The sequence below is a fragment of the Tupaia chinensis genome, unplaced genomic scaffold (genome assembly GCF_000334495.1).
Source record: "Tupaia chinensis unplaced genomic scaffold, TupChi_1.0 Scaffold000085_1, whole genome shotgun sequence".
NCBI classification, from domain to species: Eukaryota; Metazoa; Chordata; class Mammalia; order Scandentia; family Tupaiidae; genus Tupaia; species Tupaia belangeri.
This window is the reverse complement of record NW_006159547.1, coordinates 7510238-7518954: the sequence shown is the minus strand read 5'-3', so window position 1 is coordinate 7518954 and position 8717 is coordinate 7510238. Positions and strand designations below refer to the sequence as shown.

Here is an 8717-nt window from a genome sequence, read left to right as displayed (position 1 = left end):
TGTGATTGAATGTATAAAAGAACATGAAATAAAAAATAAAAATAAATTTGGGACCAGCAGTTAGCATAATGGCTATGTCACTGGACTCCCATGTAGTTGACTACGGTTCACATCCCAGACCCGGTGGCTTAAAACTCACGCCAGGCTCGTGAGCATGCATGCCCAAGATCCAAGAGTAGAATGGAGGAGAAGGGATTGTGGCGTGGCCATCCCCTCTGGGGGTGATTTCTTGCTTTCCATTTTTCTGTCTCTCTCTGTCTGGCAAGTGCATGCGCCCTATAGCAAAACCTCTCCAAAATAAATAATAAAAATAAAAATAAATTTTAGAAGTCCTAAATAAATAAATTAATTAATAAGGCAGATGAAATAATTACACAATGCTTTAAGAACCTCAGACCTAGGGGTTTGTTATTATAGCTGACTACCTTTCAAGAAGTGAACACTTAATGATAAATGCATTCTGATTCAAATGGGACTGACTGCCTAGATTATTTCCTTAGTAGATTTCCCACCATGCCACTGGCCTTGCTTGCAATGACATGCCGCCATCTTGTCTTCCTTCATCATCTCCAACCACCAGCTAACATAACTCTAGTCTAGGAGTTGTAAACCCAAATGTATGGTAGGACTTTTGGGGATACTTCTGAAAAGTGCCAGTATCTGGTTCCCACTCCCAGAAGTTCTGATTCTATTGGCCTTGAGTTAGGCCTCGGTATGGTTGAGTATAACATAGCGTTGAGTTACTGCTATATGTTGCATGCCTTTACCAAAAAACAAGCATTTGATGAGTGTCTGGGCTCGTAACATTGGAGCAACCTAGTGTCCTCTAAGAGATCATCTGCAGCCACAGTTTAGAGCCAATGCATAATTCTTAGGCAGTGTCTGAGGTGAGGCTCGTTTTCAATGCCCACCTTCTTGATTGCCCTAGAGGATGAGCCTACAATATAACACTAGCCACTATGGAATTTCTCTTCCTAGTAAATAAATATGTTAAGCCAATTATTAACAGAAGAATATACTGATAATAGAAGTCTGACTACTGAGGATAATACAGAGAGGGAGTAACTGGGAGAAAGTACCTCATTGTCTATGCCTGGCTCTGTAAGCCAGACTCCAGTCTTGACATAAATATGATTTTTCTAGTGATGGATGGATTCACCGTGGCCAAACAGCTCTTTCTGTGTAGCCCAGAGACCTTTGAAGGCAATCACTCTCTGCATCACAGCCTAATTCTACAGATAAGGGGTTCTTGGCTTATTTCAGGAAAGTTCATGAACACTACCAACACAAAATGTCTACATTTGATCATTTCCACTGATAAAGGAGTCAATAGCTTTTATCAGATTGAGAAAAAGTCTATAAACAAAAGGTTTCAAAATAGAAAATTCCCCCAAAACGTAGAAATCTGTTAAAAATTTTTTTGGCTCTGACAAAGAGCTTAGGTAAGTCAAGAATATAGACAGACATAGGGAGACTACAGTGTTGATTCATTTTCTCCTCCACAGTATGGATAAGTCTCCATAGGATTACCCTTTTAACCCACTTCTACCAAAGGACCACAAATACTCTCAACCAGAGACCTGGTGTCCAATCTGATGCCCCCAACTAAATTGCATTTTTTCCTCCCCTATTACTTTGATCATATAAAATTGATATTTTGATAGGTCAAAACCAGTCAGGCATCAGCAGTTTCACATAGTTTAAATTAATACCTCTTCTCCAGAGGACTTGGCAACAAAGCACCATTTTGGAACCAGAGATCAAACTTGCAAGTACCTTGCTTTTAAACTTCCCAGCCTTGAGAATTGTGAGAAATATCTGTTCTGGGGCAAGCAGGTGCAATGATAGTAGAGGTGCTGGATTCCCACAAAGTCAACCATACATAGTTCAAGTTATGGACCTGGCAGCTTGAAAATCATACCAGGCATGAGTGTATGCATGCCCAAAATCACAAGAGGAGAATGAAGGAGAAAGGATTACAGTATGTTCATCCCTTCTGGAAGGGTGATTTCTCACTTTCCCTCTTTCTCTATGATCCTCTCTAGTGAGTGCAAGCATCCTATGGCAAAATATTAATATATTTTTTTTAATTTTAAAAAGAAAGAAAGAGAAATAAATAGGGACCAGCAATTGGCATAATAGCTATGTTGCTGGACTCCCATATAGTCGACTGCAGTCGAGCCCTGGACCTGGTGACTTAAACTCACACCAGGTGCATGTGCATGTATGCCAAAGATCCCAAGAAGAGAATAGAGGAGAAGGGATTGTGGTGTGGCCATCCCCCCTCCGGGGAGGGGGGTTCTCGCTTTCTGTCTCTCTGTCTCTCTCCATCTTTCTGGTGAGCACACATGTCCTATAGAAAAAACTTCTCCAATAAATAAATAAAAAGAAAGAGAAATAAATAAATATATAAATATTGGTTCTGGGCTAGATAACGGGATGGCAATAAAACAGAATGCTCTGTGAGACTGATCTATATTGGGAGGTTTCTAGTTCAAGTTCAGAGACCTCTAGCCATGCCCATGCCCATGATCCAAGGCAGCTGAAGCTGGGGGTGGATTGCAGAATTAGGACCCTGTGAAAAGTGCTATGCTTCTCTCTCTTGTTCTCTCTCAGAATAAATACTTCGGTAGAAATTCTGTTCGTTGTAATTCCCCCATCTGTGGTATTCTGGTATGCAGCATAAAACAGTGTTCATACTTTTAACTCTGTTTAGATCTATCCCTTTTGTTTTGGTTTTTCACTGCATTTTCCCAGTTCTGAGATTTGACCATATTAGCAATAAAGCTCTCCCAGTGAATATAAGCCATCACTGACATCTTAGTGATCTAGCCCAATAAAAAAGCGTGCCTCTGGAAGTATTAATGTCAATAAATGAAGCAGAGCATTAAAACTGGTAATTCTGCAGACCCAGTGCTGAGCTAATTAGAGACTCTGACACAGGTGGAATTCTCCGCAGTCACAGACAGCGTTTATCCCTAGGATAGCTGGTAGCTCACGACTCCCAGCAGGACTACCTTCATCTCTCAGTTCTTCCACACTGATGTGCCATCTCTCTGCAATCCTGCACTAGAGGGACAAATTAAGGTTTTCCTTATTCATTGTGATTAGGAAGTCTTTGCTCTAAGCAGAGAGATTAAGTGGCTTGCTTAATCATATTAGCAGATTTCTGCTCGGGAAGTAGAATATGTGTCTATTACAGGCCAGCCTGTGGCCTAGTGGTTATGTGAGCTGGATACCCAAAGAGCTCACTATGCTGGTCGAATCCTGGACTTGGTAGTTTAAGAAACATGCCAGACATAGGTATGTGTGTGTGTCCAAAATTCCCCAAAGGAGGGAAAAATCTCCACTGAGAAGGGATTGAAGCAAAACCATTGCCCATGGGGGGAGTGGGAGTTAGTGAGTGCTTTCATTTTGTCTCTTTCTTTCTGGTGAGCACATATGCCCTCTGGCAAAGAAAAAAGAAAAAAAAAAGTGTTGTATAGTGTTACTCAACTTGAGGTTGCACAAAGCCTGATTCCCCCATACAACCTAATACTTTGCCTAAAATAACATACAAACCTGCCATTTCCCCATGTTCCTAAAAAGAAAAAAAGAAAAAAAAAACTTTTCTGTGAACTTGCTCTCATAAAGGTGAACAGTGACACCCTAATCACCAAAGCCCTCCATGGGTCTTATCAGGCTTCTTTCTCTCCGTAGCTCTTGGCACCCTGGATGCCCTAGCTTCTAGAAAATCTCCCCATGGATCTTCAGTATTTTATTTTTCTGATTCTACGATTAGCTGCTCCAATTTCTTAATTTATATAGCTTCTCTTTTCAGCCTCAAGGTTTTTCAAAGTTTCTGTGCTTAATCTTCCCCTCTCTGAGTATTGTGATCTCCTTAAGGACTTAAATGATTAGTTTTTCTAAATCTAATTCAGAAAGTTTTTCAAAGTTTCAAACCCGACTTTCTAATGCCATACAAATGTCTGCAAAGCAGCTTCAACCTCACACTACCCAAACCTAAAGTACCACTCTCCCCACCCTCTCCTTCAGTTGATAGCTGCCATTATGTCAGTTGTCCTGGCCAAATATGTGAGAACTAGTTTCAATTCCCTTTTCATCTCTTTCTCTCAATCTCTACCTGACCCCCTAATAGCCTGCCTTCTCATGAATGTGCTGATCACTGATACCCTGGGTTTGACAATACACCTGGGACTTCTCAACAGTTTCCCAACTGTCCCCTTCTATATTATGACAAAGGAGTGCTGCCTTTGAAATCAAAGAACCTTGTTTTCTATCTCAGCTCCATCATCTTTGTATCCACTGGTACAGTTCTTTCATATCTCTTAACCTTACTTTTTACAGCGATAAATAGTGGGATTCTAAATAGCTACTTCAGAGGTTTGTAGTTAGAATTCATACTGGGCATATAGCATGCTTAGAAGAGTTCTAATGATCTAGCAGTAATAGCTACCTTATTCTAGTTACTGTCTCATCCACAAAGTCCTCCCTGTCTCCTAGTCCTTAACTTTTTAAAAAAGGATCAGTGGACACAATTTTGAGCCCGAGTGTGAGAATTAAAGATACAGTGCTTATCACGCGTGATGGCCCACTGTAGTTTAACAGAAATAGTTATGCCTTCTTCAGAGTGTAAGAGATTGCTTATTTAGGTAGTGTCTTCCTTTGCTTGCTTTCTGTTCTATATATTAATCTTAATTCCTTGATTATATTGTCAGCTCCTTCAGTGTGAGGGCGATATTGGACGCCTATTCTGTTTGCCCAGCAGGCTCTCGCACAAAGTTGAACGCACAATAGGCACCAATAAATATTGTTGATGGACCTATGACAACAGCTGCTTGTTCCAACATAAAACACTGGTGCACACAGAGAAAAATAAACTCGAAAATAAATTTCTTCGAACAACTAGCCATGTGAGAAATCTAAAAGATGCTTGCATCAGCTTTATAATATTTTCCAATTGAGAAGATCAAATATATGTAGCCTGAATAAAAGTAATGACTGAGTCATCATTTTTTCTTCATTTCATACATATAGAAAACCAGATTACTGTTTCACTAAATTTGAAAAAAAAAAAAAAAAAGAAAGAAAAAAAGAAAAGCATTTTCTATTATATGGGGCAAAAAAAAAATGTTGTAACCTATTGTATACTAGTTGACACCCTCGTGGCTACTTGTTTTAAAGGGAAGTAACATATCCCTGTTCTTGAAAAAAGAATAAAGAAATGAGAGAAATCAGATTAACAAAGTGAAAATGCAAAATTCTTACAAAGAGAAGATAATTACATACATATAGGTAAAATGACACTATTAAAACAAAGCCCGTGAAGGTTAAGAATTCTGTAGGCTCAGAGGCCAGCAGTTGGAGTGGTGGTTACGACACTGGATTCCCTCATGGCTGATCACAGTTCAAGTCCCAGACTTGGTGGCTTGAAAATCATGCCAAGCACATACGCAACTATGTTAAAAATCCAGAGAGAAAAATGGAGCAGAAGAGACTGTGGCATGGCAATCCCCCAGGGAGTGATTTCTCTGTTTCCTTCTCTCTGTCCCTGTCGTTTTTTAGTGAGCATACTATCCTTATGGCAAAAAAAAAAGGTAAAAAACTAAACAAAACAGAAAAGAATTCAGAAGGTTCATATGTGGAAAATACAGGAAGTGCAATCACAGACATCGCTGATCCAGTGCAGCACAGAAGTAGATCCATGTCCAATGGAGAGACCTTGGGGATGATTTAGCAAGAGTGTTCAATGCAAAAAATAACTTGGAAGTAGTTCAATATTCTCAAACATGAGACTTTCATACTTGGAAATGGCTTAAACTTTTAGTCCACATTTATAAAAAATCATGCATATATATAATATGTATGCATCCTGTTACATATATTTACATGTGTATATATGTGCATACATATATCTGTATATTTAGGTGTGTGTACACACATGCACGTATACAGTATTCCTTTGAAGATTTCAAACTACTTTCACATACACTATTCCACGTGATCTCTATGCAAGCATAGGAGAGTACAGAGCTCATTTATGAGGGGTCTTCACAGAAAACGCATGTTATGAAAAACTCTGCCTAAGTTTGAAAAACGTTTTGCACCGAAAGAAACTCACACTTTAGTTCCATTTTTGCATAAATGTTTTCAAGTCTCCTGTGTAAAGAAAGAAAAGTTAAGGTTAACCTAAACTCTCTCTTCCTTCTCTGAATTCAGGAAGAGAGTATTCAATGAGATTATGGAGCCAGCTATTTGGAAGCTTTTAAAACTATGAGTACATAGAAAAGTAGTAATGATAAAGCCCATCCAAAATACTGGAAGTGATAAGTGTTTGGATAACAGTGAACTGTGAGATGTGCTGTATCACTCACAGATGAAAGCCTTCAAGGCCACTCTCATTTCACTCGCAAGTTTTACATTCAAAGGACAAATCCTTGAGGGGAGAGATCACTGGGTTATTTTCTACATCCGTTGCTCATCCTTCGAAGTCAGTAGTCATGCCAGCAACACATTCCTGCGTGCTGATTTCTTTGCCTGGTGCTAAGAAGAGAATTAATGGGTTCCAAAGGGAGCTGCATCCAGTGCTCTGATCACTGCTTCAGTGTTGTGAGGACAAACAGATCGAAAGTAGAGTATCTAAAACTTCAAGCATTATAATGGCTCCATTGCAAGGGGATGAATAGTTTGCATTTTTAGAATTCTATCCTTGGATGGAACAAACTTGCATTTTTGAATCGTAACAATAGCTTGTAATATTCAGAGTTGATTGTGCAATTGCATTCTTGGAACTCTTCTAAAGGCTTTTCATGAATAAACCAACTGAATGGCATCTAAGAAAGGCAGTATAGTACTGATATCTACAGATGATAAAACTGAGTCAGAAAGCTACTCAGTGGCTTATCTGAGGCCAAATAATTAATTTGTAGAAGTGTCAAAAAATCATCTCATGGCTAATATCACTCCTCCATTTCCCCTCAAACACTAAAAGTGTTTACTAATTTATAATAAAACTTTACTTTTCAGTAAATACACTTGAAGAATCAGCATAACTAGGAAGAAACTTGAAATAAATGTCAGAGTTGAAAAATTAAGCAAGTTATCAAATAATATATTTGTTTGTTAAAAGAAAAATAAATCATGTAGAGAAGATTCACAAAAGTGAAATTGAGAACATGTGTCATTTTTTTTCTAATGATAGAAAAATTCTCAAAGAGACTGAACTAATTTGCCTAAAGTCATGTAGGTAAATAAAGGAGAGGAAGATAAATAACACAATAAATAACACTAATACGAGTGTTTCCAGCCTAATGTCCATGTTCCTAAACCACAGTTCAGAACCTTATATCTTCCAATTTCTCTAACTAATTTATTGCCTGCAAAGACATAGCATTGGGTCATCAAAAAAGTCATGATGTATTTTTCTGTTTTCCTATGCAAAAATGTGCGTGCCTCTTCCAACAACCCAATACAAACCTAAAAGTAAGTTGAATTATTAACAAATGGCCATCTGCCCTCCTTAATCTAGTGAGCATACTAAAGAATTTACTGAAATGATTTTGCTGCTATGAAGTATACAATTTGTAAAATGCAAACAAATGTAAAATGAGAGCACCCTTTTACTACTTAAAAACCTTAAAAAAAGTTACTACATAAAAATGACACTTGCTATATCAAGATCAACTATACCAACTAATTTTTAGCTTAATTCTAAGGTAGATTTAAGGTGAATAGTAACGGCTAACATCCAATTCTAGACCTAAGTAACAACTTAGCCAAGGAACAGTAAGCTTATTTTTTGCTTAGCCACAACACTGCCACTGGGGAAGCCTGAACATTGCTGACATTGAAATGTGTGTAAAAGACACTTGTACACTGGCACATAGCAAAGATAAGGAGAAAAGCTGCACCCAGGAGGATTTGTCTGCCCTTGTCAAGTGTTAGGTTTTGGTTCTGCACATCACAGGTGGTAAAAAGGAGCCAATACAAAAAGGAAGAGGCAGAGCCGGGAAACATGTCTGCGTATAACCATCATTAGCCAACACACACACACACACACACACACACATACACACACACAAATGCCAGTTTCCTAAATTTGTTTATACATTAAAACTCTTACATTTAAAGGTTATGTTTCATCCCTTCTTTCCTTTGTTAAAAATATCTGTCCTTATCCATATGGTGTTGGACTTTGGTGTGTTAGAATCAACACTCCCTTAGTAAGGTATATCTCTAAGGAAGTATCGTTTGCTTTCTTCCCCTCAAAAATAAGAACTGAATTATTCAAAATTGGTTTCCATATTTTAACTGGGCAAGCCAGGATGACTTCCAGAATTGCATGCTTTAAATATACCCAGTTCTACTAGTAAATCTGTGTCTATAAAAATATAGTCTACCTTAAGTTGTTCATGAAGTCTTCTGATAAAAGAGGAAATGAAAATTAATTTTCCCCCTCTTCGGTTGAAATAAATTTTGACCTAAAACTTAAGTGGGGTTTTCTTGTTTGTTTATTTGCTTGTGTTTGTGATTATCTTTATTTGGGTATTTATTTAACAAATATTTGAAACTTTAAATGTGCTGAGAATATATCAATGAACTGGACATTGACGATAAGCAAAAACTGAGATGATTCCTTCTTTAGCAGAGTTTAGACCAGAGAGGGGCAAGTAAACAAGTCAAAGGAACTTACAAACAAACGTGAAACTACAACTGTG

At 38.1% G+C, this 8717-nt stretch overlaps 1 protein-coding gene across 4 annotated transcripts in view; it reads right to left on the bottom strand.

Moving 5' to 3' along the window:
• ACSS3 (acyl-CoA synthetase short chain family member 3) overlaps positions 1–8717 on the bottom strand; it is a 212445-nt gene that overhangs the window by 95554 nt on the left and 108174 nt on the right. The window lies entirely within an intron of this gene.